We start from the raw sequence: 7,500 nt of genomic DNA on the forward strand, positions 1-7,500 counted from the left end.
TGGAGGTGGATCCACTCAGCTACTTTGACAATGTTATGATGAAATTCATGATCAATAACAGGACAGACGCATGAAAAACTGACATCAATTCATCAAATGTACAGTAGATGATCAGGGCTACAAGACTTTAATATTAATAGCGGATCTTAGGCACGCAAAGGGTGCCAGCGGAGCACCATGGGTGAGAGTATCCATGCGAGAAATTTTTGTTATGATGTCACGTACATCTGTCCGCCCGTACAGACTGTTAGGGTGGAGGTGGGGAAGCCGGACAGCCTGTGGGAACAGGAGTGTTCGGACAATTTTTCTTGGCCGGAAATCGCATGGTAGCATTGCACTTGGCAACCGGCGTTTTTTGGCGGGAAATCATATTAGTGATGAGCAACAGGATAAAGAACAGGAAAGAGCATCAGAGAAGAGGCAACGAAATTTGAAAAAATTAAGCAAAGAAATCCTAGTAAAGATTAAAGAGTAAAGATTGTCAGTCAAACAGAAAATGTTGTGAAAGACATCACTATGCGTGTAATTTCAGTTTTAGTTGACTAAAATTGTTGGTTATTGTTTGGAAGGCTTGTTTGTTTGCTGCATGCTGTCAGCTCAGAGGTGTTTGATCTGTTTGATCACTGTAAACTGTCCACACTAATGATGATTAATTCAATCTGTACTTTATGCAGAAGCATAGTTATTTCCATAAACATTTTATTGCTTTTTGGGGTTAAAAACGGGAGCTCCACTTTTAGGTTTGGCTTTATTTATTTTAGCAAAAGGTTCAGCAAAAAGCTAATTGCTAACCCTTTTATCTTAACGGTGAAAGCTGGTCGGAAATTGCAAAGGGAAAAAATTCAGTTGCAAATTAGACTGTATTGGTCGCAATTTCGAGTCTTGACTTACCATAAGCATGTAAATACATTGGACGAGCCTACATGTAATTATTAGTTCTACAAATTATTGCTTAAATTTGGAACCGCATAATCCAGTGTAATTTCTGCATAATCAACGCATGTTTACGCATAATAATTATGGCCAAAAATTTCCGCATAGTCTTTCATTTTTTTCCGCATCCTATGAGAAGCCCAGACTCTAGCACTACTGAGGTTAACCATAATGAAAAATTTGATAATGCATGGTTACAAAATGTTTCTCCAGCTGACAATAATTGAGCCCTCATTGGCCAATTTCTGGAATAAAGACTGACATTTTGACAATAACTTCCTGTGTATACTTGTTATAATAACTGTTACTTTTTGTGAGTTTAATAAAAATAGTACTTACATGTATCTTTGCACCTTGAATGAATTAACATATTTAAAGTATTCTCAGTCTTCTGGTGACAATTAAACAGCTTGTTCTCCAGAGGCATATGGAGCAGGCTGCAAGAAATTAGAGGTACAATTAAATTTAATTACATTGTACAATTGCTACATGTAACAATAATAATGTAGACTAATAGATTCCTTTGGCATATTTATATAGTTACATGGACCAGTGGCACACCTGACCAGACATGCAATTAACTATCATGTATTGGTATTCAGGTCCATCATACAAGTTGCCCTCAGCTGTTAAACTGCTTATACACTGTACAACTATGAGTCTGAGAATTTTTAAACTACTGTGAGATTTCTCTATACAAACAGATAAGAAACTGGATCACAATCACCCTGACATTGTGTTTGTGTACAAACAAAACAAAAATTGCCTCATCTATTGCATGCCCTAGTGACAGAAGGGTAGATATCAAACAAGAGGAAAAGGTCAACAAGATTAGTATCTGGATCTGGCAGTTGAGATAAAAGCCTTGTGGAAGATCAAGGAGTGTTAAAGTTGTCCCTGTTGTTATTGGAGCACTGGGTACTATTCCAAAGAGACTGGCTCGGGACTACATGTACATGTTTGCTGGGATAGAGTTGGCAGCTCTTGCTGGGATAAGCAACAATCCTCCAAAGAGTCCTTGAAGTCTAAGGCAGCTTGTTATGACCTGATGATGGGATTAAAATTTCTTGAAGTTTTGATTACAATGTACAGGGTGTACCATACAGTACACTGTACCTGCCATGAAGCTAAATGCACCATAATAATAATACTAATAATAATAATAATAATAATAATAATAATAATAATTATTATTATTATTATTAATTATTATTATTATCATGGTGCATTTAGCTTTACAGCTTCATGGAATAATAATAATAATAATAATAATAATAATAATATTATTATTATTATTATTATTATATTATTATTGTTGTTATTATTATCATTCTAATTATTATTATCATTATCCCAGAGCAAGCATGGCCAGGCTTTACTTAGCAAGGAATGAGGGCAGAAGAGGACTGAAATCAGTGGAGGAAACAATAAGATTAAGATCAGAAAAGTCAAGTCAACTTTATTTAGGCAGGGTAGCCCAGTCAGCCATGGCTACAATTATTGGCTCAGGAATGGATACATGTACATGAAGAAGAAACTGCAAAGGATCAGGCACTAACAACTTGATGGAGGGAGGTTATCATAGAAAAACAAGCCAGTCAACCACAAAATGCAGAATGTATAAATAGAGAGACAAAACTATATTTCACATTCTCCATTTGTGTAGCAAACTTGCACAATGTGAATGTAGTTCTAAAGAGACATGACAAAGTAGCTCAAATAATACACTAAAATCTATGTAAAAAATATTATCTCTCATACTCAAGGAATTGGTATGACCATGTTGAGAAGAAAGTGGCAGAAAATAGCAAAGCAAAGATACTTTTGGATTTCTCTAAACAAACAGATCATTGTTATACAGGCACAAAGAGCAGATATTGTTTTCAAAGACAATTAAGATCTAAATCACACATGGGTCATTAAGCCTACAAATAATTTTTTTTGCTATAAGCCTGTCATGTGTCAGGCCAGGCCACGGCACCTCATTTTCATTGTCTCGTTTTTCTTTTTTTCTTTTTTTTCTTTTTTAAAAGTGGTTAGGGTGAGGGTTAAGGTTCAAATCTTTTGCATTGCCCGTAGCCGGACAGGAAGATCCTTCTTTTTCGTGTTTTAACGTCAGGCCTGAAACTATTTCTGCTCTAGCATGATCGGAATCCCGTGTAAGATCTTATGGGGTAAAATCACTTAACATTATGTCAATATTCATGTGGGAAGACACCACTGTTGTTGTTCAAATTATTCTTCAGTCATATTCGGAAGAATTTCAAAAAAAATCTTTCAAGATTCCATTCAAATATTTTAGAACTTTCTTCAGACCAATGTACAAAAAACAGTATTTAAAATTAAACCTTTGAAATATTCACATGCACATATTTTCTGTATCTAAATGAGGGTTGAAGATGAACTAGAAATAAATCTTTTTCCCAGTTCCATAACGTCCTCTGTTTCGGATACAGCATTTTTGAATTTCCGAATTTTTACCTTGCGTGACCCCAGGATACAGAGCTGATTGAAAAGCTTGTCTCTTTCTATGATTCTCAGACATTTGTGGATTTCAAGTACATTACAAGAGGTGTTCATACACATGTATTTTATCAGAAACCCACAAGGGTTGAAACGTGTAACGGCCCCCTGTGTGCTGGGGAACAAGCTTCATCTGAATAATTATTCAATTTGCTAATTACCATATTTGGAACAACAAGAGCAAGGGGTTTCCAAAGATGGTACTTAGCACTGAAACATTCAACCAATCAGTTCGCACTTAATATTCGGAAGCTGTGAACGTGCGTTACACGTTTCATGTTGGCAGTGTGGCCCAGTGGTTAGGGCGCTTGCCTTGAGATCGGGAGATCCCGGGTTCAAGACCTGCTCTGACCATTTGGTGAATTTGATCCTGGTAGTCCCTGGTTCAACTTCCCAGCTGCACTTGTAAATAGCCAACTGGCTTGCCTCTGGCCAGTTGGGATTCTTAACAGTTGTTGTTGTTCTGTTCTGCCGTTTCGTTGTGTTTCATTGGCCCTGAAAAGCCCCCATGGGGAGTGGTCAATTAAGCATGTATTGTATTGTTTCAACCCTTATGGGTTTCTGATTTAAGTAAGCACATTTGCGGAAAAGTGAACTCCAGGTGTTTTCGTTGATTACTGGCCACCATATTGGTGGACCACGGACGGTCTACCAACATGGCAGCATTGTGTGAAATGCTTCGGGAAATTGATAACTCAGAAACGATGTACCACACAGACCTGACAATTGGAGAAACGGTTTATATATTTGTCTTGAAATCATTTCAAGTTGTTGGATTCTTTTATTGAACGGTTTTGAATTTGCTTTTTGTTGCATGACAATGAAAACAATCAAAACATGCGCACACTGCCCAATACTGTTTTGACAATACTGTTGCTTTCGTTTGCCATTCTATTGAGAATTCTTATGTTTTTGCTTTCTTTGTTTGTCATTCTAGTTGAACAAAATACATTTGTATATGTTTCAGCTTTTGTTTGTGCATAGGCAATAACGTTAGTTATTGAAGTCACGATAAGAAATGTAATTTGAGGCCCTAAAAATTCACTGTAAAACTGGTCATAAAATCTTATCAGTCCAATGAAAACACAAACAACATGCATTTGGGGAACAGTATCGTTGTTGATTCCACAGCACATGTACATTGCAGTGTTATTTAATTTAAATCAATGCACCTGTAAAAATACAGTTTTACTTTGCATCATATCAGAAGACCCTGATCAGCCTGTCCGGTCAGACTGATCATTTGCCAGTCAAAACCTCAAGTTTACCGGACAAATGTCTGATGACCGGCGCTTTTTGCCAGGCTTGGTCATAAATGTACATGCATCAATACCTACATGTAGACATGGAAGAGTACAAGAGAAGAAAAAGGAGAAAGTGGAGATTGAAAAGTACATGTACTGTACTAAGACTTGGCAAGGGAGATTCAAAGATTGTGGAACACCTCATGATCAGCAAAAGTATTACTGGTTGTACAGTAGGAGAATTGGGAGCTGTGGCAAAACAGTACTGGAGAAGGAGTTGAAAAAGCTGGATATCAAGAAGGAAGTACCGGTAGTAGCAGAGTACAATTTTAGCTGCCCCACTGGGATCAGCAAGGATACCGAGGAGAGTATTGGATATCTCAGGGTAGAGGTTCAAATGATGATGATGATGATGATGATGATGATGATGATGATGATGATGATGATGATGATGATGATGATGATGATGATGTATTGATACCATTGACATTGATTTTGAGGAAGAGTAAAGTATGTTACCGTAAATCAGTTGTTCTTTATGGATGACCTTTAACCGTATGGAAACAATGAAAAACAGCGGAATTCCTTGATCAATACAGTATGTGTATATAGCTAGGATACTGGAATGAAGTTTAGCATTAAAAAATGTGGGTTTTGGACTTTTGGTCACTAAACGGGGAAAGTTAGAAGAAAGCAGGGGAAAAACATTACCGAATTATCAGCTGATGACGCAGATAGACAAAAATAAAGTGTACATTAAATACCTCAGGGTTTTTGAAGCAGACAACATGAAACATACAGAAATGAAAGATATAGTCAGAAAAGAGTACTTCATATGGGTGAAAAGCACATTATAAAACTCAAAACTTAATGCAGGAAACACAAGATTTGCCTTGAATCCAAGAGCAGTGTCTGTGATAAGGTATGGGGTTGGTATTATATTTTGGAAGAAGGATAAACTGGAAGAAATTGCCCAAAAGACAAGGAAGCTTTTAAGTATTTATCAAACTTTAATCATACAAATAACATTAAGAGACTATATTAATTTGCCACGGCAAATTGGTGGAAAGGGTTTGATTAGTGTAGAGGACCGTGTTAACCCATTGACACCTGGGAGGGATGACACTTGATAGATTTTACTCTGTCTAACGCCAGACGATTTTACTCGTCAATGGGGGGCATCCTAGGGCGTTTTAAGTGTGAATGGGTTAACCCACTGACCCCCTGGGAGTGATAGATTTTACTCTGTCTAACGCCAGACGATTTTACTCGTCAATGGGGGGCATCCTAGGGCGTTTTAAGTGTGAATGGGTTAACCCACTGACCCCCTGGGAGTGACAGATTTTACTCTGTCTAACGCAAGACGATTTTACTCGCCAACTGGAGGCGTTCCAGGGCGTTTGAGGTGTCAGTGGGTTAAACACTTAAAAACTATGTCCCTCAACAATATGGAAATTGAAAGTCTGCGAAAATATGCGGCAAGGAGTGGTGAAATCTTCATCAGAGAAGTGAGCAATAAGAACTTCCCGGGAAAAGGCAAGGAGAAAGAAGATATTAAAAGGGACCTATTACAGAAGTACACCAGCAATGCTCGATATGGAAAGTTTTATGGGAACACAGAGCTTATCAGAGATAAAAGATGAAGATGTTTCAGGAACGTGTGGGATGTGTGGTCCGCCAGAGATGAGACAGTTCTGCATGAGCATTACTGTATCAGACTAATCAGAGCGAGTGCAGTGCACTACATGTAGCATGGCGAAGTGATAAAATTGCGCAGGTAATACACTGGAAGATGTGCCATCGATTCAATATGTAAGTCTCAGAGATGTGGTATGATCATAAGATTGAAAAGGTTGGGAGGTAATCTACAATTGGGAGGTAATCTACAATAGATAAGTTACGGGGCAAACGCGAGGGGTGCCGGGGGCTATGTAAACTGAAAAAAACATGGAAATCCAGCAAACAACTTCCGCTTACCTCATGTTTGGCACGACTTGTGTTTGCTTTCTGCGTTAGTTAAATGGCAGCTCAAGGACAAAAATCCATTCGGAAAATGCTGTGTCTACAACAGCGAATTCCATGAGACCGTTGTCTTCGAAGACTTTAAAAATGCAACCGAGTAATCTCGTTCCCAGAGCCCGGGTGTGAAGTACGATGCATTGTGGGATACACTGCGAATTAAGACGATCCCCCTCTCAGGATCGACGCCAGTGTAAAATAATTAATATGAGTTTTCGTGATCCGTGTAATTCATTTCTTCCTCGGCGCGTTTTATTATTTCGTTGGGAAATAAAACATGTTCCCGGGCTTTGTAACGAACTTTTTCTTACGAAAAGAACAGATACGTACCTTGTGGGCATGCTGTATTCCGTGGATAAATACACAAGCAAGTCTATCCCATCCAGAGCTAGCGCTATAGCTAGTGAAGTGATTGGTACGCCCGTGTCATCTTTTGGGGTGTTCAGGTATTTAACGCCACCACTTTGCCTTAGTCTCATGTTTGTGAAGACATAGGTTTCGTCTTTTTCTAACTGCCCCGTGTCTTGAGCCCATAGAATGATTTTATGTGGACTGTTGGGTCCAAGATGATACCTTCATGCTTCTTCACTGGTTAGTCAGTTATAAATACTGCTTTAATTGCCGAGATTTGAAGCAATAGCCTTTTACAGTGAACTGCTAATTTGCCACATTACACTTCCCAAAGAACGGATTGACGTTGGAGTAGATGTAAGTGTATCTGGTATCTCGTGGGCGTAAGGTTATCTGATGCAGTTGTTACATCAACCTTAGTGTGTTTGTG

General features: G+C 38.3%; 2 long non-coding RNA genes across 2 annotated transcripts in view; one reads left to right on the forward strand and one right to left on the reverse strand.

Annotated features, from left to right (window-relative positions):
• LOC138019136 (uncharacterized) overlaps positions 1–6,833 on the reverse strand; it is a 10,563-nt gene extending 3,730 nt beyond the window's left edge. The window contains exons 1-2 of the long non-coding RNA XR_011126108.1: positions 6,678–6,833; positions 1,273–1,370 (exon numbers count right to left, since the gene is read on the reverse strand). This is a non-coding gene — a long non-coding RNA (uncharacterized lncRNA). The remainder of the gene's footprint in view (positions 1–1,272; positions 1,371–6,677) is intronic.
• A 94-nt stretch (positions 6,834–6,927) lies between these two features.
• LOC138019137 (uncharacterized) overlaps positions 6,928–7,500 on the forward strand; it is a 3,886-nt gene continuing 3,313 nt past the window's right edge. The window contains exon 1 of the long non-coding RNA XR_011126109.1: positions 6,928–7,165. This is a non-coding gene — a long non-coding RNA (uncharacterized lncRNA). The remainder of the gene's footprint in view (positions 7,166–7,500) is intronic.

Source organism: Montipora capricornis, chromosome 10 (genome assembly GCF_036669925.1).
Source record: "Montipora capricornis isolate CH-2021 chromosome 10, ASM3666992v2, whole genome shotgun sequence".
Lineage (NCBI taxonomy): Eukaryota > Metazoa > Cnidaria > Anthozoa > Scleractinia > Acroporidae > Montipora > Montipora capricornis.